This window comes from Rhinatrema bivittatum, chromosome 8 (genome assembly GCF_901001135.1).
Source record: "Rhinatrema bivittatum chromosome 8, aRhiBiv1.1, whole genome shotgun sequence".
Classification (NCBI taxonomy): domain Eukaryota; kingdom Metazoa; phylum Chordata; class Amphibia; order Gymnophiona; family Rhinatrematidae; genus Rhinatrema; species Rhinatrema bivittatum.
In genome coordinates this window covers 18,682,721-18,706,041 of record NC_042622.1, presented here as the reverse complement: position 1 = coordinate 18,706,041, position 23,321 = coordinate 18,682,721, and the positions used below count along the sequence as shown (strand labels likewise).

At 46.3% G+C, this 23,321-nt stretch overlaps 1 long non-coding RNA gene across 2 annotated transcripts; it reads left to right on the top strand.

Moving 5' to 3' along the window:
• Nucleotides 1–2,361: 2,361 nt before the first annotated feature.
• On the top strand, nucleotides 2,362–18,567 carry LOC115098050. 2 transcript variants are annotated; one of them, XR_003858401.1, is made up of 3 exons: nucleotides 2,362–2,493; nucleotides 3,455–3,608; nucleotides 18,520–18,567. It is a non-coding gene; the product is annotated as an uncharacterized LOC115098050 (long non-coding RNA). The 2 variants fall into 2 exon arrangements; XR_003858400.1 differs by lacking the exon at nucleotides 2,362–2,493 and adding an exon at nucleotides 2,611–2,721.
• The last annotated feature ends 4,754 nt before the right edge of the window (nucleotides 18,568–23,321 follow it).

Below are 23,321 nucleotides of genomic sequence, written 5' to 3'. Positions count from 1 at the left end.
TTAAAAGCCCTAGGCACGTAAATCAGGGGGGGTTTTGGTGCACGGGGCCGGGCCTTCCGCGGGCCGGGCGAATTTTCAAAGAGGCCCGGCCCCGTGCGCCAACCCTGGTGCGCGCACAAGTGCCAGGCCTCTTCAAAGGGGCGGGACAGCGCCATCGATTGCTGAACTGAAGACTCGGCCGGCTGACCTAAGTGATGAAACAAACAGACAAAAAAGATAGGGAGGGTTCAGGGGATGGGGAAGAGAGAGGAAGGTTAGCTTAGGGGGTAGGGAAGTTCCCTCCCTGTCCGCTCCTTAATTGGAGCGGACAGGGAGGGAACTGGGGAAGGCTCGAATGCGTCGCCGCGTGGAAATTACGCCCGCGCCGCCCGCATGTGCATGCACGGATTATAACATCTACCCCTAAATCTGTATCTGAGGCAATGGAAGGGGGGAGAGCGACTTGTCCCAGGTCACAAGGAGCATCTCCAGGATTTGAACCCTGGGTCTCAGCCTGCGGCTCTAACCACCAAGCCAGACTTCAAGCAGACCCCGTGTGCTGTGGTCGCCCTTCTCTGTACCTTCTCCATCGCAATTATATCTTTTTTGAGATGCGGCGACCAGAATTGTACACAGTATTCAAGGTGTGGTCTCACCATGGAGCGATACAGAGGCATTATGACATTTTCCGTTTTATTCACCATTCCCTTTCTAATAATTCCCAACATTCTATTTGCTTTTTTGACTGCCGCAGCACACTGAACCGACGATTTCAATGTGTTATCCACTATGACGCCTAGTACTAGAACCTCAGTACTCAGAGCCCCGATTTCAGCATAACCTCGCCTCAACTACAGGCTTCTTGTGTTGGTGCTCTGTCGGATTTTCTTGCTTTGCCGCCTGCCTAGATCCGGACCAGACTTGGATACTCTTGCCTTGCCGTCTGCTTAGACCCGGACCGGACTTGGATACTCTTCCTTGCCGCCTGCCTAGATCCGGACCAGACTTGGATACTCTTCCTTGCCGCCTGCCTAGATCCGGACCAGACTTGGATACTCTTCCTTGCCGCCTGCCTAGACCCGGACCGGACTTGGATACTCTTCCTTGCCGCCTGCCTAGACCCGGACCGGACTTGGATACTCTTGCCTTGCCGCCTGCCTAGACCCGGACCGGACTTGGATACTCTTGCCCTGCCGCCTGCCTCAACCTGGACTGGAGTTGGACTTCCTTCTGGCCTAGGTAAGACTGTTAACCATCAAGGATTCACAAAATCGTGACATATATATACCAATCCAGACTGCAAGCAGGCTCACCCTTCAGTGGTTAAGTTAAAAATTAATTGGAAAGCGGGTCCGGATCCATGGAAGCATCTCACTGAATTCTAATAACTGTTAATGCATTTTAACATTTATAACCCATTGCTGAGCGGGGAAGCAGGTTGCAGTTCCCTTGTGTGTCTGTGTGCCAGCTCCTGCTTAATCTGCGCGATCAGCTGTTTCCCATGCCCGGCCACCGGCCGCCTGTTTCCCGCACGTCTGCCTGCGTTGCCCCCTGCTCGGCCGCAACTGTTGGAAGTCTACCCTGCCACCCAGCTGGGGTCCCCCAATCCGGCTCCCGTGTTTACGTTTGGCTGATTGAACGTATAACTATGACTTCCATGCAGGGAGCTAAAGTCTGGCCGTTTTCACAGCCCGAAGCAGACTTGCGCGCGTAAGAAAACAAAAATCCGGCTAAAGTCCCTGGAACGTCGTTAGCGTCAGCCCTTCGTGTGCTCGACGAGCACAGCGCTTGCTCGTGTTAGTGGCCGATGGCAGCATATTTTAGTACATCGGTTCCTAAGTGACCTGTACAAGTTATGGATTACAAGAATAGAGGGAAACGTGCGAGCAGTAAATGGAAACCTAACGTTTCTAATGGATGTCTTTCAGTAGCTGCCAGCCTTGGTGCTGAAGATGGCGGGAGATGAGGCTGAATTCAGAAGGTGGAAGGAAATCTTACAGTCATTCTCCCACAAGCTTTCGGAGTCCGCTGGTTAGTTCCTTGCCTTAACCCCAATGTATCTCTGATGAGTCTCTTCTGTAGAGCTGCAGCAGGGCTCTGTGCACGGTCCTTAACCTCTCTGCACAGGGGTTAGAGCCTCAATGCATGCGTGCAATCTGCAAACAGAAGAGGCACGCAGGGCTGTTTCGGGGCACGGTGATATAGCAGCATGGGCGCTCTCTTAAAACGCTGAGAATGTCAGGATCACATCCCTTTGCAAAGGCAAGGGAGGTCTGAGGCCTGGCGAGGTGGAAGGCGAGCTCTGGAGCCCTTAAGCTCGAGACGCGTGCGAATCTCTTCGCAAAGGCAGCCGCGCGCCTGCCGAACGCCCACACACACAGAGCTGCAGCGGTGCAGACGCGCGAGCGCTAGCACCGAGCGAGGACCATGCACAGGGCCGCCGGCCCCCCACCGGGCCCGTAGCTCGCACTGGGAAGAGGAGCGCCCGAGGCTTCGGCTTCTCCAGGGCCAGAGGTTAGCGAGGCGCGCGCTCGTCTGGGGCTGGAGCGCCAGGGTGCACGGCTCGGCCTCGCGCCAGACCCCGGGCCCCGGGGGGCGGGGCTTGGCTGCTGCTGCTGCTGCAGGGCACCTGCCTGCCCCCTTCGGCTGGGGCTGGGCACCTCTGGCAGGGAAGCCTTCATCGGTTCTAACTGAACGCGAAGCAGATCGGAAAGCAGGGGCTCAGCACTGCTTCCGTGCAAAGTGCGTGAGAGGAGGGCGAAAGAAGCCCCCCCCAAGGTCCTCAGCCCCGGAACTTTTCAGTCCCGGGGCTTGGCTGGAAGTTTCCTAGAAGCAGCCCGGCTTTCCCAGGGGGTCCCCAAAACGGGAACCCGGCAGCTCGCCGGGGATTTAGGATTTGCCAGAGAACTCCCAGTGTCCGATGCCCGAGCCCGAGCTCCTCTCTGGCTGTTGCTTTATTTCAGCTCGCACGGGCCATACTTTTGTCTGGGGGGGGGGGGGGGGAAGAAAAGCAGGAGACGCATTTAAAAATCGCTCGGGTTTCTTTATTGCTGTGAAATGCAATGAAAACCTGGGGGGAAACATCTTGCGAGCCCGGCCAGGCTGAGCCCCCTCCGCGCTTCTCGTGGCTTCGCTGCGCGCTTTACCGAGCACAGGGGGCAGCGCTGCCCCGGGGGGGGGGGGGGGCCCGAGGTTCAGAGCAAACGAGCCCGAGTCCTGAAAGGCAGCCCGGCTCCTGGCCCCCTCCAGCCTTCAGGCAGGATCTTCTCATTTTGGGGGAGGGGTCGGGGGTGCCCTCTCCGGTTTACCCCAGAGACCTGGAGCCTGTAAGCCGGGAGATCTCCTGACGGCAGAGGGCAAGGATGGGTCTTACCACCCCATGAAACGTTTTCTGCTGACAGCCTGCCAGATGTTTACTGACAGCCTGATTTTTTTCTTTTTTTTACACTTTCCCTTTGCCTTCTCGTGTGCCCAGCTGGACTTACCATGCCAGGCTTCAGCCCTTCCGTGCACAGAGATGGACTCCCCCCAGCTGCCAAATACTGCGGTCTCATGGAGCTGAGCCCTGCCTGCCGACGCACAAGCCCCATCCTTCCTGACTTTTTATTACCATGAAATTGCTTTGATGGGTAGGTCTTTTTTATTTATTTATTTATTTTTCATAAACTGACAGTCAGTACATTTGCTCTCAGTTGGCAGCCCTGAACGCTATTGGTCGGAGAAGCCGAGAAACGAAGGCAGCTGGGCAGAGTGACTCGTCTAGATGACCCTTATTTCCCTAAATCTACTCTGCTACCAATTCATCTTGAAAGCGTCAGTGCTGTGTTTTTGAAGAAAGTCGGGTAGGAGTTTGACTGATCAGAAACTGTTAACAGTTTTTCATTTTTTTTTCTCATTTGCAAAGCAAAATCTGGGTGCGAGATGTTTGTGCAAACTCTTCCCGGGTAGCCTGGCTCACCAGCATGGGTCCAATTAAATCTGATGCTGTGGTGCTGCTCTCACCAGAGACCCCCCAAATCTAAAGACTAAAAACACTGCAAACAAACAGGGGGGCTGCCAACCTGTCCTGGCTTTCAGGATGTCCCGGAAGGATTATGCACGAGATATTCAGTACTTTCATAGCACGAAGGCCGTGCATGCAAATATATCTCATGCATTTCTTTGTGGGTATCCTGATAAAATGCGACAGGTTTGTGTTCATCCAGGACTGTAATTGCCTGTCCTTGTTTTAAGGGGGACAGTTAAAAAAAAACCCAAAACAAAACAGGGTATGACCACAGGTAAGAATCAAAAAAAGTTAAAGGGATTAGGAGCAAGTGAAGACAGGAACAGAGCCAAGAAACAGAGCAGCTAATATCGTGAGGAGAAAGTGATGCTGCTTGTTTAATGAACCTTAATTTCAACATTTGTCTTACCAAATATTTCAAATAACAACAAAATATTGCTTAAAAAATGAGAATTCTCTTTTCAATAGATTTTTTTTTACTAGGTACGAGCTCCTTAAGAATAAGTCCCTATAATGTTTGTATCCCCTAAAAGAAAGTGGTACACAGCATCCCATACATACGGCGTCGGAAGCTCTTATTGCTTATTATAACTATGCAAGCTCTGCGTTGGATCACCGAGTTGCTCCCCTGACCCCTGGGAACAGCCATGAATTACATTACAGAAGGCTCCCGGGTTCCCACATCACTGTGTGTCACGTTCGGGGTACGCAGCAAGAGGCAGAACACAAAACCAGTAAAATAAATGAAGTTCCATATTATGAAAAAAAAAATTATTAGTGTCAGTTTAAAAAAAATCCTTTTGGGATGATGAAAACCCTTTTGCATATGTGAATGCACCTAGTGATTTAATGCTCCCTTTACAAAAGTTGTGTGGCTTTTACATTCCTCCACCTCACCGTAGGTCTTGGGTGAGTAAAACTCATGGGTGAATGGAGTCTGTGATGTCTCTGCAGGAGAGGCTCCATCATTGGGCAGGGTGAGGTGGCTGCCTCAGGCAGCAAATTATAAGGGGGTGGTGAAAGTGCCCCCAGACACGTCTGCGGTGACTGCTTCACCTTGTCGCAGACACGATTACAAAAGTGCTCAAGACTGAAAAGAGTTCTGGCGGGGCCATGGCAGATCCCATCCCACTGCAGCTGAAAAAGAGAAGGGGAGGACCTGAGTATGTGGGTGAGAAAGTAAGCAAGCACCTGTGTGTGTGTGTGTGTGTGGGGGGGGGGGGGGCTATGTGTATATTTGCATGTGTTTGAGCCTATATGCATGTGATTGTGTGAGAGACAGAAAATGTGAGTGTCTGTGTGCATATGTGAGTGTGTGTGAGAGAGAGCGAGAGGGTGCCAATGAGAGCCCATATGCATATTATGCATGTGTGAGTGTGAAAGAGAGGGGATGTGAGTGAGAGCCTATGTGCATGTGTTTGTGTGTGAGAGAGAGAGAGTGGAGGTGTGAGTGCCTGTGTACATGTGTGTGTGTGTGAGAGAGAGAGCCTGCACATGTGTGTGAGAGGGAATGTGTGAGAGAGAGGGTTTTAGTGTGTGTGAGACAGAGATGGTTTGTGTGAGAGTCTGTGTACATATGTGTGTATGAGATCCTGTGTGCATTTTGAATGCAATCATGCTACTGACAGCTAATGAGCTCCTCATGGTGCATACATGTTTTTTAAAATAACAAGGTATCTTTCTCTAGATGCTACTTGTTAAGGTATTTACTTACAAGCAATTTTTATGTGTATGTTAAAGTGTAAGAATTGTTATGCTATTTTATGTATGTGAATTTTGTGAATCGCTTTAAACACTTAAAGCAGTATATAAGAAATTTTAAATAAATAAAATAAATACATAAAATTTGTGTGTGTGTGAGAGAGAGCGAGGATGCGTGAAGGAGACACAGCCTGTATATGTGAGAGAAAGGAGTGTGTATGAGGGCATGAATGTGTGTATGAGACAGGGAGTGTGTAAGTGTGTGTGTGTGTGAGAGAGAGAGGATAAGGTTTGTGCAGTCCCCCTCTTCTAATCCATGACGATCTCAGTGTTACTGGAAATGAAAAGATCTCAGGTATGGAGAGCAGGGAATATTTTTATTCTTTTTATTTTTAATTGCTGGGTATTATTTGATCTGTTCGTTGTTTGTAAATTTTATTTGTTTTTGAGAACTTTAAAAAAAATTTCTTTCAGTTTAATCACTGAATGATGTTTTCTTTGTCAATTGTTTTGAAATATTTATTCTCTCTCTTAGTTTTATTATTTTGATTGATGTGATGTATTTCTTGATTTTATTATTGTTTTATAAGGAATGATGGTGATTCTGGTTTTCCATTGTTGCACTGCATACAAAGTCTGGTTTCTTGTGGTTTTCAATTCAGTTTCTGTCTGCACATTTCTCGTTCTACTTTATGATATCTTTATTCTGTATTTGGTGAGGGTTTATCTGTATTCTGCATGTTTGACTGAGGTGAGATATTTTTCTGGCATGTAATTTCTGTTTATTGATCTATAGCAGCCTGGCTTGTTCTGTTTTCCTAATAGGAGGTGTATTGGTGTTTTAGGTCCTGTTGTAATATTTACAGTGCTGGCAGTTAGTGCTGTTTTGGTTGGGGAGGTTTACTGTATTGTAATTGAAATTCAGTAGACTCATGGCTTTTTGAGGACCGAGACCACTTCAAACACATTTTACAAGAGGCCTACCACCATATGGATTCCAAGCATCTTTAGAAAGGGTTTTCTAGTTGGTACCACAACAGTGATTTAAAAATAATATGCATGTAGTTGTGATATTTCTACCTCAGAAGATTATGAATGTACTTTTTTTTATGTAAAATCTGTTATTATAAATGCATAATTTTTAATTGTGTGTGATGAGGACTGGGAGGGAGTGGGCATAAGGCAGTGACCTGGAAAGAGTGCACCACACACAGACCCCCACTGTTCATCCATCTCCCACTTCCCTAGAGCGCAGATGCTGGGGAAAAGGTGGGCGGCAGGTCTTACGGTTCCTGGGAGCGTGCCAGGGTTGCCAGCTTTCTAGAAATGTTATCACTGACACTCTGCCACTCTTCTGGGAACTCTGACTGCTGCTTTCCCCCTTCTACAGCATTTCATATCACCAAAAGGGACAGACTCCAAGGCGCCCCTCCATCTCTCTGTACGACTGGACTTCTACCATGGGGGGCGAGGGATTGCCTTAAGCCATCCCGCATCACTGTGCATACAGCAGTCCAAATAAGGCAGAACAAAGCAAGCAGATGCACGGATGTGGAGCATTTTCAGATTTTGTCCCTTGTTCACATCTGCTCAAAGTCATTTTCAATAGGGTAGATGTCAGGTCTATGGTCCTTCGCAATCTCATCCTGAGATGTCCGCAGGTAGCCAAGTCTTGCTTGCCTCTTCATGGACAGGTAGATGGCTGGATTTAAGCACCGCATTGGCACTTCCCAGCTTAGAGCTGAAAAGTGCTAAAAACGCCCACTGAGGTGCTGTCCGTTCTGAGGGGCCGATGCAATATTTTCCACGGAAAGCGGGCGCTGTCTTTTCAGCGCCCGCTTTATTAGTGCACACGCATGGCGCCTGCAAGGGGGGGCCACCATGCAATATGCAAATTAGGGGGTAACGCGTCGCAGACGGCCGGTTATGAAAACCGATGCTGAGTTTACCGGCGTCGGTCTTCATAACTCGGTGGTCTGCCGAGGTATTTTGTTTTTTTTGTTGAAGAAGTACAGAAAAGCAGTTTTTTCTGCTTTCCTGTACTTCTTCTTCGTGTGCTCAGCTATTAACGCCTGCTCCAGGCAGGCGTTAATATCTGAGTGATAAATGTACGCCTTGAGCCGCACATTTATTTTTTTGCATTTGGAGTGAATGAGTAATAGCCTCATTCACGTGCATTTGCATGTGATGAGCGCTAACTCATTACCTCCGCGTCGGACACGCGTTAAATAGGTGCTAATCTCCCTATTGCATTAGGGGGTGGATTAGCGCCTATTTAAGCCGCATCCGACAGCGGGTTAAACAGTGCGCTCGTGTGCGCTCGTGTGAGCGCACTGTATTGCATCGGCCCCTGAGAGAGGCTCTTTTCTGAAAGAGAGACGAGAGTTTTTCAATCTGATTTAGAGGTGCATGTTTTGCAGCTGCAGAAACTCATTTTAAACATTTTCATGGAAGGGAACCTGAGTAAAAGATCTGGAAAGGCAAACCACAGAGTTGTAGCTCCTGGAAAAGCCAAGGGCGCCATTTCAGTTGGGTGACTGTAAAGCTTGTTTTTTTCCTAAAAGCTAAAAAGTGCCTTTGAAAACGCAGCTCCTAAAGCTGATGCAACTGCTGTTTACAGGCTTCATGCCTGAGTCATGCGATTAGTCAGAAAGTAACAAGGCAACCTCTGCTCTGTGTTAACCACGTAGACTGGGAAAAACTGCGGAAAGCATTGGCAAGCGCTGAAAAGAAAGTGGGTCTGAAGGGGTTTCAGGAGGGTGGAAGGAAATCAAATACTCTGTGACCAGCGTCCTTCTGTAGCCACTTGCTACATTAGAAGGCTGAGTTAAGCAGTAATGAGAAATACTGTACATCTCTCTGTGGTCTTGGACGCCCTGGGCTGGCAGACCTCGGTGCCAAGGGCAAAGCCAGGTAGTGGTTCGCTTGCTCGTTGGGTTCCAAGGCTCCAGGGGAATTCAAAGATCTGCGACCTCCCCGCTTTTACTAAACATATATTTGCAGCCACTGGAAGACTTCATAAAGAAGGCAGGATTTAATTATCTAATTTTATGCACATGTAACCTAATCAGGTATTACGCATAATGAAAAGTAAAAAAAACAAACAAAAAACTGTCCGGATCATGTGCAGAGCTGAATGCCACAAAATAGCCTGATGTGGTGGGTTAAGATGAAATTTGGAGGGTTAATAAACTCTCGATGAATTCGGATCCTCTGTAAGTAATTTTTGATAATCAAATTATGCAAATTATGTCTGAGGTAAAACCTGAAAATTATTATTTTGGACTCAGAGTTACATTTGCAAGTAAAAATTAACAATGTTGTGAAAACATGGTTTTTGCAACTTCATACCATCCTAAATCTTAGAGCTTACTTGTCCCGAGAAAACCTATCCCCTGTAATCCATGTTGTGGTCTCTGGATGGCTGGACTACTGGAACCTAAAAAGTAAATTCAGTGGCTATGCAGATCATCAAGGTTAAGACTGTGTGACCACAGAGTGCCTTCACTCACTTCCTGCTGTGGCTTTTAAGCCTTTCAAAGGCTGGCCCTCAGTATTTGAGGGACTGATGGAGCTTTTATGTTCCAACCAGGTCACTGCATTCCTTGCGAGATCTTTTCTTTTACACGCCATCCTTAGCAGAGAAAAACTATGTAGAATCTACAAAAAGGGCTTGTTCTTGATTCCAAAGGAGATTAGACATGTTACAGGATACTTGGCTATTACGAAAGCTGGCAAAACTTGTGCCTTTCTTGTATTCACTTTTTAGCTAAGTAATGGTTATGGATGTTTTGCCTCGATCACTTTGTTTTGCCCATATTCAGAGTTTTAATTATTATTTCCGATTTTGTATTGGATAATTGTCTTGATCCACTTGTCTTGCTGGCGGTGAAAGATTGCACTGTTGTCAGAGGAATTCATTGGGGTAGATTTTAAAAGAAGCGCGCGCGGCCTACATCTGCGCGCACTACTCGGCACGCGCAGGCGCGCGCATGTTATAAAATGCAGGGTCGGCATGTGCAAGGGGGTGCACAATTGTGCGGCTTGCGTGCGCCGAGCCGTGCTGCCTTCCTCCATTCCCCCTAACCTAACCTTCCCACCCCTTCCCCTAACCTTCTGCCCCCCCCCAGCCCTACTCTAACCCCCCCCCCCCCCGACTCTTGTCTTACCTTTTGCGCCTGCCAGAGGCAGGCACAAGTTGCACGCACCGGCAGCCTGCCGGCACGCGATCCTCCAACACAGCAGCAATGGCTGCTATGCGGAAGCCTCTGGCCCCACCCCACCCCTGGACCGCCCCTTTTGTAAAGCCCCGGGACTTACATATGTCCCGGGGCTTTATGCGTGTCGCTGGGCCTTTTTGAAATAGGCCCAGCACGCGTAACCCTTTTAAAATCCGGCCCATTGCTTGTAAGTCGATGAGAGGCAAGTTAGGCATTCTTAGTTGTGCTTTGATATCTTATTTTAACAGGTGACACATGATTTGTTTTGGTTTTCTGTTGATGTTTCTGTTCCAGCGGATATGTTTTATTCATTTTTATTTTAATTGCTGTTTGTTTATGTTTTATTATCATATATTGTTATTTTTGTATTATCAATTTGTATTTATTTATTTATTTGATTTATATTACACTTTTTCAGGCACTTCAAAGTGGATTACATTCAGGTACTATAGGTATTTATAAATGTTGTACATTGCCTAGGGCCTAACTATAGGGTAGGTGATTAATAAATTAAAATATATACAAAATAAGTAAATAAGTGCATGCAACAGCAGGTGAGCACCTATGTATTCCTTACTATCCAAAACGAATCCATGAGATCTTAGAAGCACAGGATGTGTTTTGCTTATGGACTAAGGCTAAGTCCATAAGCAAGTACGTCAGCACCATCTGAATTTTCAAGAAGGCTCATCACCCAGTAAAAATGTTGCTAGCAGTACATTTTTTATGGATTATCATAAGATTTGGGAATAACTGCATGGACCGGCAGTTATTACCCTTGAGAGAAACATGCCACACCTGCACGGTGTGGCAGATACTACCATAAGAAGCTTGTTGGGCAGACTGGATGGACCATTTGATCCTTTTCTGCTGTCATTACTATGCTACTATCTATCAGGCTGATTCAGTAAAAGTCGCAGGAGAGCGGGTGAGCGCCCGCTCTCCTGGCACTCGCACAGGCCACTCTCCTGTGCACGCGATTCAGGGAGGAAGATGCAAATTAGGGCCCACTGTAAAAAGAGGCGCTAGGGACAATAGCGCATCCCTAGTGCCTCCTTTTTGACAGGAGAGGCGGCTGTCAGTGGGTTTGACAGCTGACGCTCAATTTTTTTCGGCGTCGGTTCTCGAGCCCACTGACAGCCACAGGTTCGGAAAACGGACGCCGGCTAAATTGAATGTCCGTCTTTCAACCCGCGGGCTGCCGGCCGATTACAATTTTTTTTTTTTTTTAATTTTTGATTTTTTTAAAATTTTGGGGCCTCCGACTTAATATCGCTATGATATTAAGTCGGAGGGTGTACAGAAAAGCAGTTTTTTTCTGCTTTTCTGTGCAGTTCTCCGGTGCCAGCAGAAATTAGCGCCTGCCTTTGGGCAGGCGTTAATTTCTGAAAGTAAAATGTGCGGCTTGGCTGCACATTTTACTTTCTGTATGGCGCGGGAATAACTAATAGGCCCATCAATATGCATTTGCATGTTGCGGGCGCTATTAGTTTTGGGGGGGTTGGACGCGTGGTTTGTTTTTTTGTTTTCTTTTAAATTTTATTTTTCTAATTTTCATAATTCACAGCAAGCCATAACTTACTAAAAAAAAAAAAAAGGAAATACAATATGTTTACATCTAATTTCAATTTAAACAAAAGAAACAATCTTATTTCAGCTTCAAAATTACATATTGCATTTCGTCTTAAAGAAACCTCTTCAGTTCGGGACAGAAATTTAAAGGAAGAGGTTAGGAAACATCATCTTGCATGTATTAAGCTTAACGTAGCTAAAGGTATATATTCATTTATGTTCCAAGTCTAAGGCTGTACTACGGAGGGAACGATCACCCTCCAAGTGTTTAGAAAGGATTTTAACTGTTCAGGATAATAAAAAGCAAACATATCTTTTGCAGATTTCACAACATATTTGCAAGGATATTTTAAAACATAAGAAAAGCCCAATGCTATTACTTGAGATCTTGTTGCAAGAAACTCAGGTCTCCTGTTTTGAGTAACAGGAGCATAATCCGGGAACACACGTATTTGTGCCCCACGGAACTGATTTTCTATATTTCTAAAATGGCGTTTCATAATCTCAGTAAGATCTTTTTCGGATATAAAGGATACCATTAAAGTAGCAGTCTCATAATATTCCATAGCAGAGTCCTCTAGGAATTTGGTTAAGTTCCCTTCAGTTGTATTTATATGCAATAAATTCCTGTTCCTATTAGATACAGGAAGATAATATAATTTATTTACAAAGGGAATTTCTCCCTCTGAAATTTCAAAACTTCAATGAAATACTTCTTTAATGTAATATATGGGAGCTCACCAACAATTTTAGGAAAGTTAAGGAATCTTAAATCTAAATGTCTGGAAAAATTTTCCAAAAACTCCAATCTCCTTGATACAGCATTGATGTCCTTTATAATCTTCACTTTGCATTCTTGGTTTTTCTTCATTTCAACCTCAATTATTCCCAACCTTGGCTTTATTTCTTCTAATTGATTTTCACATAGTTCCAATTTCTGTTCTGCAGTTTCCAAATTATCCTGAAAGTTGCCAATCGATTTCACCAGCGCCGCCATAATATCCCAAATTGCTTCTAGAGTTATTTTATCTGGTTTAGTGGGCATTTGAAAATGGGGTTTTAACAAAAACTCACCCGTTTTTAACACCGGCGATATTCCGGCCAGTTGCACCTCCCTCTCTAAGGCCGAAGTCGCTCCTCTCAACAGCTCAGTGTCCTCATCCTGAAACGGGGTAGATTCGGGGGGCACGAAATCCACATTTTCTTCCCCTGCTGTTCCAATCCCAGATGAGCCTGGGCCAAAGAAAGAAGGCTGCTGAATGGGCCTGGGCCGCATGGCTGAAGAAAGAAGGTTCCCCGTCATGTCCAGGATGCATGGCCAAAGAGAAAACATTGCCGCATTGGACCTGGACTGCGCAGCCAAAGAGAGAATGTTGATCCATGCAGTGGAAGAGCGGTGGCTGCTGCAGGGCCAAAGAGAAGCGTCTGCTGCCTCTGACAAAATGCACATTCGGGGGGAGGGAGAGAGAGTGTTTGAGAGCTTGTGTGAGTGAGTGTGAGCAATAGCATATGCGAGAGGTTGTATATGTGCAGTATGTGTGCAAGAGGTGTGTTTGTGAGCAAGAGCATGTGAGAAAGTTTGGGTGTGTGGGAGCTTGCATGTGTGAGAGCTTGTGTGTGTGTGCATGGGTCCAAGGAGGTAGCTGCTGCTGCCTGCATGTTTCAGGGAGAGAGAGAGAGAGCGAGCATGCAAGAACATATAGGGGCCAGAGAGCATTAGAGAGAATCTGTGTGTGAGTGCGAGAGAGAGAGACATATTGGGAGCCTGCTTGTGAGTGTGCCTCTGTGAAAGAGAGAGAGTGTGAGAGAGAGAGGTTCAGAGCCTGCTTGAATGTGTGGCTGTGTGAGAGAGATTGGGAGCCTGCTTATGTGTGCCTGTGTGAGCATGCATGTCACATTCAGGCTCTCACAGGCTCACATACACACACATAGTGTGTCTATGAGGAAGAGAGAGCCTGTGTATGTGAGAGAGAGGGAGTGTGTGTGAGAGCATAGGCATGTATAAAAGAGGGAGTGTGTGAGAGAATGAATGCGTTATTGTGTTTGTGTGAGAAAGAGAAGATAAAGTTGGTGTGGCCCTCCCTCCCCCAATCCATGAGAATCTCAGGATGACTAGAAATCAAAAGATCCCAGGTAGGGAGAGCAGGAGTTTTAAAAATCCTTACTATTTTAATTATTGGGTGGTGGTTGATGTTTCTGCAGTTTTGAAATAACTTTATTGGCGTTTTGGGAAATTTATAACAAGTTTTTTTAAAACTATTGGGTATTTGTTGGCTGTTTTAACATTTTTTTTATTAGTATGATTTTAATATTATGAATGTTTTATGTCTTGGTTTTATTGCTTTATGTTTTGTGACGAATGATAATTCTGTTTTTCCATTGTTGCTCTGCATAATATCAGGCTTGTGGCTTCCAGCTCAGTTATTGTTGGCGCATTTCTATTTTGTTTTGGTGAGGGTCTGTCTTGTGTAACTTTAATTCTTGCTGTGAAAATGATGGTACTTGTTATCACTGGCTTTTACCATATTATGGCCATTCCTTCTTCATTTCTATTTTAACAAAAGTTTACTCTTTATTAATTTCACCTGCATGCAGAAAGTGGTTTTGAAAGTTATTGCTGAAAATATTTTTTCATACACATTTTATTTTCACTGCTGTTAGTAGATACTAGGGATTATTTTAAGCAAGGGATGGACTTAGCTAATGTTCCTTCTAAGGATTGGGTTGCTCTGAGCATAAAAGTGATAGGCTTTCTGCATCAAAGAAAGTAGTGCTCACAGTCAGGCCGATTCAGTAAACCGCGCGGGAGAGCCGGTGCTCTGAGGCGAGCGCCCGCACTCCCAACACGTGCCCAGTCCACTCTCCTGGGCACGCGATTCAGTATGCAAATGAGGGCCCGCAGTTAAAAGGAGGCACTAGAGACACTAGCATCCCTAGCGCTTCCTTATTGGCAGAACTGAGCGTCCGTCTTCCAACCCACGGGTAGTTTTTTTTGTTTTTTGTTTTTAAGATTTTTAAATTTTTTTTTAATCTTTGGGGCCTCCGACTTAATATCGCTATGATATTAAGTCGGAGGCCCCTCTCAAGATCCATTGGGAATGGATCTTGAGAGGAGTTGGGTTTAGAGAGAAAAAGAGTGTTGTTGGAGAGGGAAGGTAGTGCTGTTCACTTTAGTTAAAAGTACATGTCTTGGCCTTTTCACAGTCACTTGACCAGTGACGTTGTAAAATTTGGTTCGGTGTGCCACGAGAATCAAGCAACTGGAAAGTATGTCTTGATATAAAAAAGGTGGAGAAACTCTGTTTCAGAACACACTACATGGTTTTATTTCTCGCTACGTTGATTTTAGAGGACACTACATTATTTCATGCTGCTTTATTTTACAGGCCGTTATCTTGTTTTAGCGCATTTTAGAATCTGCTAAGAGAAACAAAAAAAAGCATTCTGGAGTCCTTTTTGTTGTTTCGGGCGGGAAACGATCCAAAACAAATGTCGCCATTGTAGAAGCACAGCAGATCCCTGTCTTTGTCACCCGGAAACGACACGGTCAGACCCAAAAGGTCTCTTTTGGATTTTGCACCAAAAGGTCTGTGTGAATGTCCAGTTGTAACAATGCACAGCAAGGAGCCTGCCCTCCGTTACTGTGGCCATGGAAAGGCAACCCAGGGAAGAGGAAATGTTACGCAATACGCATCTTTTACATTTTACAAAAGACTTTCATTTTGCTGCCTAAACCTTCTGCAGCACTTGGCACATGTCCCAGCAGAGCTTACCACGATCCTGTCGCCATAAGGACGGAAAAATCAAATGCATACTTGACATCTTAAATGCGGAAGTCACTTAAGTCCAGCAGATTTTGTCAGTGCTTAAATGAGACATATTTATGAAAAAAGTGAAGAAAAAGAAATAGTGTTTGAGCCTGTCTTATCACTATTGTGTTTCGTACTGGGATAAACCCAGACAGTGAATTGAAATTCTGCATCAGAAGAGAATATTTTTTTATGTTTTTCTGGGGTAGAATCCATGAGGAAAATATTAAAATCAAATTTTGGTTCCTGTTTTCAAAGGATTTTTTCACAGTCCCAGAATTAAAATTATGTCCTGGGAAATAGGTCCCAGACGCCTCTGCCATTCATTAGTGTTTGGGTTCATATGTTTCCTGTGGGGTTTTTTTTTTTTTTGTCTGAGTATATTGTAGAGAAGTCCATAGACAGCCAAGAGAATCCATTATGGAGCATTCAAAACACTGTGCATACTGAGTCCTGTCTATGCCTTACAGCAGTGATGATGGCCATTTACTTCTGGAGGTCTGCAAAGCGGATGCTCTGAGCGCGCATGTTGATTGGGTCTGACGATATCCATTGTGGGTATCCTGAAAACCAGCTCTGCTTGCATTTCTCCAGAACTGGAGTCCTCCTGTTGTGTTTATCAGCCTCCCTGGTGGTTGAGGTCCCTATTTCCTGCAATGCATGCAGGGTGCCTTGTACCTGAGGTCTGAGTTAGATGGGGGGGGGGGGGGGGTAAGAGAAGAGTTGCTGGTATATTTTCTTTCTCAGACCATAAAGTAGAAACCAGATCTTCAGGTCCAGAATGAGGCAGACGTCTCTGCCCAGTGACTGGTCAAGACTGAGCTGGTAGGCAAGGTGCCGCGTGTCGGCCTTTTGGGCTAAAATCGGGTGTCGGGTCTGAGTTGTGAGTTCAGGGCAGCTCCTCCTCGGCCTTTTGGCTGCGGATGGAAATCTGGACAAGGTGGGAGAGGCGAGGGAGCGCCAATGATGGTTCCGCTTGGCCTCATTTTGAATGTGAAACCATCTGGACCCTGGCCGAGGTGGGAGGATTCAGCCTCCCGCACAAGTAAATAAATGCCCATCAGATGCTCCCGGTGGAGGGGGGAGGAGAGGGGGATAGGGTGGCTTGTCTTCCCAGTGTACTCTCACGACAGCACTGATTCTACAACCGAGGCTCCACTTTCAGCATTTCCGGTCCTTTTATAAAAAAAGATTCCCCATCCCCTTCGTCTTACTTGCTGTATATTTTAGATTTTTTTTTTTCCTTTATGAGCGGCAGGCATTGCTGCTGTAAATATCACAGTTTTATTTTATTTATTTATTTATTTAAAATTTTATATACCGGCATTCATGTTGCAAACACATCATGCCGGTTTACATATAACAGGGGTGTACAGTAAACAATTCAATAACCTATTTGTGTAGAAGGAAGCAGTTACAAATAACAAGGTAATAGAACTGGGAGGAGAGAAGAAAAGAAAGAGAATAACATTAGGTATAGGTATTTACATTAGTAATAACATTTTTACATGTGGAAGTGGTAGAATCTGGCTGAATAGAATTAATCGGTGTCCGGGAAAGCTTTTTTAAACAGCCAGGTCTTAAGTCTCTTCCTGAAGGTTGGGAGGCTGGGCTCCTGTCTAAGGTCCGGTGGGATGGAGTTCCATAGAAGGGGGCCGGCTGTTGAAAAGGCCCGATCTCTCAAGGTAATGTGTTTGGTAGTTTTGGCTGGGGGCACTTGAAGAGATCCTCTGAGTGTGTCTCTTGTTGGTCTGGAGGAGTTATAAATTTGGAATGGGACTTGTAAGTCGAGTGGGGTGTGTTGATGGATGGTTTTGTATATTATGGAAAGAGATTTGTAGAGGATTCTAAAGTGAACAGGCAACCAGTGGAGATCTTTTAGGATTGGAGATATATGGTCCCTCCTCCTGGAGTTTGTCAGTAATCTTGCCGCAGCGTTTTGTAACATCTGGAGGGGTCTAGTATAGGAGGAAGGTAGGCCCAGAAGGATAGAGTTACAGTAATCGATCTTAGAAAAAATGATAGCTTGTAGAATGGTTCTGAAGTCCTGAGTGTGGAAGAGTGGTCTAATTCTTTTCTCTCTGGCAGTCTGTCGCTCGCCTGCCTGAGATCCCTGCCCCCCCCTCATAACCTGCAGTGTAAATCATGAAGCTCAGGACGCCGGAGTCCGCATCTAGTGCTGCCGGCCGCTTTCTGGGACTGAAAATGCTGCTTTCTTTCCACCGTATTATTATTATTATGATGATGATGATGATGATGATGATAATGTCGTATTTGATTATTGGATCATTCCTGTTGTGAACCTCTTTGGGGGCTGGCTTTTCCTTGAAGGAGGCCGTGTGCAAGTGTAACACTACCTAGCATCGTGTTTCTGGCAGCTGGCTTCCAGATGTCATGCGCTGACAGGCCTAATTCACAAGCAGGGCAAGCTCCTTCTCTGGTAGAACAAGGGTATCTTAGCCAGCAGCCCATCAGGCACAGATATCACCGGGCAGCAGCAAAGATTCTGTTCACCATTACACGAAACTGGTTGAAACGCAACGCAAATCTCACCCTCCCCTTCCCTGCCCAGTTCCTGTCTTTGTGGAGAGCGGTAGCTACAGTTAGGGGAGCTGTTCTGGGGAGGGGGTGGGAGGGTGCTTTGGGTGGGATTGATAAATAACGCAAGTGGATTCCATTTTCGAGCCTGTGTGCGTTATTTTCCTTACAAATGTTACCTGCAGGAGAAGCCCGTGCCGACGTCTTGTCGGTCCTGTGTGTCCTAAAGGAAAGTCTGAGCCTGGTTTTCCCTTCAGGAACTTAGGTCCAAGATCTTGCGGCTACTGACCTCGCCACTAGGGGGACAGCTTGAGAACGAGCCCCTCACAGTTAGAGCCCAGTGTGTGCAGGACGTCTGTTTCCTATTTCCCGACCATTTCGCCTCTCTCTGATATTCTTTCTGCTCTCTCTCCTTTTCAATAAGCATTATTAGAAGGGTTACAGCTTGTGATAGACGTGCAGCAAGGTAGAAGCCGTCACTTCCTTGTCTTTCATTGATTTGCATAGGGGGATGTTAAAGTGCTTCCCTAACTTAGCAATGCAGTATAAGAAACCAGAACCAGAGGTACCTGCCGTCAGCCCTGAGATCTGGAAGAGGCACCGAACCTGTGCTCAGCTGCCTTTCACAGGACACTTCCTGCGGTCCGCGCTGGAAAAAAGAAACTGAATCGCTTTCTTTCTTTTCCCTACCTAGAAACGCAGACTAGCCAGGCTGCTCAAGAAAATGCTGCTGCTGCTGCTGTAGCTGAAGAGCGCTCGCCTGAAAAAATAAAAAAAAAAGGTACGTGAAAAACTGCAAAGCAAAAGAGGAAACGCACTGCACTGGTGCGGAGAAGGCAAACAAATACGCCTCTCCTCTTTGGTTATTTCTTTATTGTTTGTGGTTTTTATAGCACTCTCAACAGAGCCACGAGCATTTCTGTAATTTAGGATGTTAGAAACAGATGTGTACAATTTAGGGTTGGATTAAAAAGCGTTTCTTATGAACAACAAAACAAGGGCAGACAATACTGAGCCTGAATGCTGTCCTGCCCTACCCGGACAAAAGCAGATTCAGAATGGAACACCTCAATCGTAAGCACAGTGACCCCCTCCCTCGGTGAGGGGTGGTAATGAAAAGCACTCGACCTGCTGGCACCTTATGGTCTAAAAGATTTATTGAGGCACAAGCTTTGGAGGACAAGAGTCCACCTTGTAGGATGCATCGGGGCAGTGGAGGAGGTGAACTTAGGAAGCCCCATCCTGGGTCAAACCAAGGATCTATGAAGCCCGGCATCCTGTCTCTGATCCAGTCCAGATCACTAGGAAGTACTCCAAAGGACAGAAGCAGGAATCAGCGCCGGGGCTAATAACTGTTTATGGACCTTTCCTTCAGGAACTCGTCCAGACCTCCCTGGTAAACCCGGTTGTGCCCAGTTGCATTGGCCACAGCCTCTGGCAACAAATTCTACAGCACAACTAAGCGTTAAATGGAAAAAGTGCTTGCTCCGAATTGTTTTAAAACTGCTACCAGTTAGTTTCAGCGGGTGTCCCCTATTCCTTGTACTGGATTCAGGAATGAGCTACAGTGCCAAAGCTATAGCTCGGGGCCTCAGATTATGAGGAGCCCTTAAATACAAACAAAAAAAAAGACTACATTTCAAGTGTTACATTGTTTTGGTAATGCTTCGGGCCTCTTGAACTTGACACAGCTTAGGCCTTCATCCAGCCCTGCTGGAAAGGGTGAATAACCGTTCCCTATGTATCCGTTACCCTTCCCTTCTGCTTTTATAAACCTCTATCCTACCACCTCTTCAGCCTCTCTTCATAAGGGAGCTGTTCCGTCCCCTTTATCATTTTGGTTGCTCTTCTCTTCCGTTTCTTGTTCCACTGTATCCTTTTATGAGTTGGGGTGACCCAATACTCGCAATATATAAAAGTAGAAGGAGTAGGAGTAGATTGGAGGGCAGGATGCAACGTACAAGGAGGACTATGGACAGGCATTGCAAGCGTCCCCTCCATCGCTATTTGCTCCTTTGCCGTGCATATTTGCCCGTTTCCTCCATGGCATTCATGCAGTCTGACGAAATGGACTCTTGTCCTCAAATGCTTAAGCCTCAGTAAATCCAAGGTGCCACCAGCCTTGCGTCATTTGTGTACTTGAGATTCAGTTCCATCAAAATCATGAGGGGCTGAATTGGGCAAATAATAGATGCTTGAAGTTCTCTGGGATTTTTTTCTTCCCGCTGAATAGATGTTGGGCTTGAGTTTCTAGATACTGGACAAATGCTATGGGAAAATATTTGGGTTGTTTGGAAAGACGTCCTATATACCAGCAATTCTCACACCTGCCTATTGATCTCACAGCCAGTGGTAAATCTACCTCATGCACGCTTATTGTGCATAGCTTGAAAGCCCCGACAGAAGGGGGTCAATAGGTCAGTTCTGGGGGACTCTGATATGTGCCCTCAAGTCTGCCCCATCTCCTAGACAAATTTTCCAAGAGTTTCTTGCAGACCCACCAGCGAAATGTATTTCCCTTTGCTGAAGAGCAGTGAATTGAGGCCAACGGTGTACTCTGGGCTAAGATTAAGGGCTGACCCTACAAGTAGACTAACCAGTTCAGGAAAGGTTGATGAGTGTTATCTCATCACATGCATGATTCATATACATAGCAACATAGTAATGACAGTAGAAAAGGACCAAATGGTCCATCCAGTCTGCCCAGCAAGCTTCTTATGGTAGTATCTGCCGCTCCGTGCAGGTCACCCCCATGTTTCTCTTAAGGATAACAACTGGCAGTCCGAGCAGTCATCCCCAAGCCTTATGGTTTAATGAGAAGTCCAGGTTCACGATGGGAGTAAAATTAGGACTGGATGAGCCAGTTGATAAGCTCAACTACATGTCGGATAACTCAGACTGTTTTCTTCATTGATGCCCTGCCCTCCCCTCCCCCCGTCAAAGTGTATGACTTTCTGTACATTTCCACATTTGGCAAATTGAGGGTCAATGCTGCTATATAGCAAGATTATAATAATTAGGCATTTGAAGCAACATGTAACCAGTCAGTACTTAGCTGAATTACTAAACGCATGCCCATGGGGAGGGCATGGACAGGATGTGGGCAAGGCTTTTCTCCCTGGGGTAAATACCAGCGTATCCATAGAAATAGTTGATTTAAAAAAAAAAAAAAAAAAACCGGATGTGAAAAATTCAATTGAAAAACAAAAGAAATGGCACGACACAACCCAGCAATAGGATTCTTTGTGTGTTCACAGAGGCCTCACTTTTGCTAAGCCTGTGACGTTCTCTGCCGCTCACACAGCTGCTGTTGTGGGGTAAGGCAGTCTTTTGAAATGAGAAGGACCCAGGTTTGGTTGCTAAGAGAAGCCCTTGCAGCCTGGCTTGTAATAATTCGCGTTGCAGAATAGCGGTGGTTTCAATGCAGTAGAGGTACTTGAGATATGCAACCAAGAATGAATAGATCTTATCATCCAGGCTGAAGTGTAAGGCAGGATATGACTTGGAAGGGCAGATAAGATGAGCCTTGTTACTGAAAAAGGAAACATTTAGTAACCAATTAGTAATAGGAAAGCTGAATGTAAGAAACTCTGGAGGGCTGTAGAATCTGATGGTGCATGTAAGGATCAAGGGCGGTCCATCTCGCATGCCCAAATTAATTCCTGTTGCAGGGGCGTAGTTTGCAACGAGGGATGCCCTGTGCTTGTCCCGTGCTTTCTTGGATTCCAGAACTGGTCTTTGCCTCCTGGGTCTTGAGAGGAGAGTGAAAGGAAGCCAGAATCCCCTGCCAACAGCCCCCACGCTCAGGCACGAAATAATAGTGATATGGGGGGGGGGGGGGGGGGGCGTGTCTGTTAGGAACCTAAATCAGCCTTTCTGAAAATGGCCTAGGTATGAGCATCTGAATTTAGCATCTTAGTTTTGCTGGGACTCTAAATTTATGTCCCTCAAAAAAGGAGTTTGGGGAGGGGGGAGAGTGATAAAAAAAAAAGTTAAGGGATGAGCACTGCTTTTCAGCATTAGGCACCTAACCTAAGGGTCTGGATCTGGGAAAACAAACGGTAGGCCTAAAAACGGAGAGGCACTTTCAGCTGAAAACCTAGGCCCCTAAATCTGACTGGAAATCTGCCTAAATTTAGATGTTGGGCCAGCCGCATGTGCAACGCGTTAACTGGCTTAGCTCCTCCCCTTTCCCTGCGCGCCCTGCTGCGCGGCTTCTCTTCTGCCGAGCTTTCGCTGATGGGGCACCCTCCTCGCTCCAGGATCGTATCCTTCCCTGCCCTGAACGCTGGCAGAGCCGCCTCGCGGGGGAACCACTTTGGCAGAGGAAAAGCTTCCGCTTTGCTTTCTCTCTTGGACTCCCCTTGGGGGGGGGGAAGCTCCCAGGCCCCCTGGCTCTGGGTCTGCAGCAGCGTCTGGGCGGGGGGTCTCTTTATATCCCCTCCCAGGCACATTCCTCAGAATCTAAGGGGAGCCCTGCAAATAATAGCGCAATAATAATTACATTCCTTTTACCTGTTACCCGTGCAGAAAATAACGAATGCATGCGAGCCGGATACATATTCCACTTATTAAATAATGGCAGGGGGGGGGACGACTGGACTACCTCAGGTCAAGTGGGACTTCAAGACAAAAGCTTCCAGAAGTGCACTTGGGCCTCCTAATTAGGCTGTCCTAGCAGGGTATTAGCATACCCGTGTGATGACAATCAGCCAATCCTGGGACGCCATTCTGCATATGATAAATAACTTGCTGAGGACAGGTTAGAGTTTCCTGCAGAGCTGAGAGCTGAAGGGCTAAAGCTTCTCTCCTCTGCCCGCCGTGGATTCGGCGTGACGCGGGACTGTCCACGCGTTTCCACAGAACTCTGCAGGCCGAGTACCCGGGAACTTCGTTACTCGGAAAGCTGACTCATGTAAGTAGTTGCTGTGCTCTGCCCTGCGAATACGTGAACTGTATTTCTGGGGATTTCCTGCGGTGCTGTCTCCTGTCAACAGCATTTCTCATCTCAGCAGGATGCCCTCATTTTAAGCCCGGTCCCTGCAGCTTGCAATCCCTCTTATTATTATTCAACTGAGTCGACTTTGCTCCAAAGACGAAACCCGCCCCCCCCCTCCCTTTGCTTGGCTTATGCACGTCCAGGACCTCAGTCCAGTGCACTGTGGGGTGAATTTTCAAGGAGTTGTGTGCATACAAATTAGGATATACGTGCGTCATCGCGGTAGTACGGGCATACTTTACATGTACGCACATAAGAAGGAGGCGGACTTCGGATACTCTGAGGTGGGGCTAACCGTTATGCGCCTGGGTCGCTATTTTAAAAGACACTCGGCGTACATCTGCCAACTTGGCTCGCGTAACGTCACACCTGCTAATTATCTGTCCTAATTGATATCGGACTTGTTTATTGTGCAGTATTGGCTGGGTGGGAGGTCCGGGTGAACTGGGAGGAGTTCAGGGTTGAAGAACCAGGAGGCTCTCCATGATCTGGAAAAG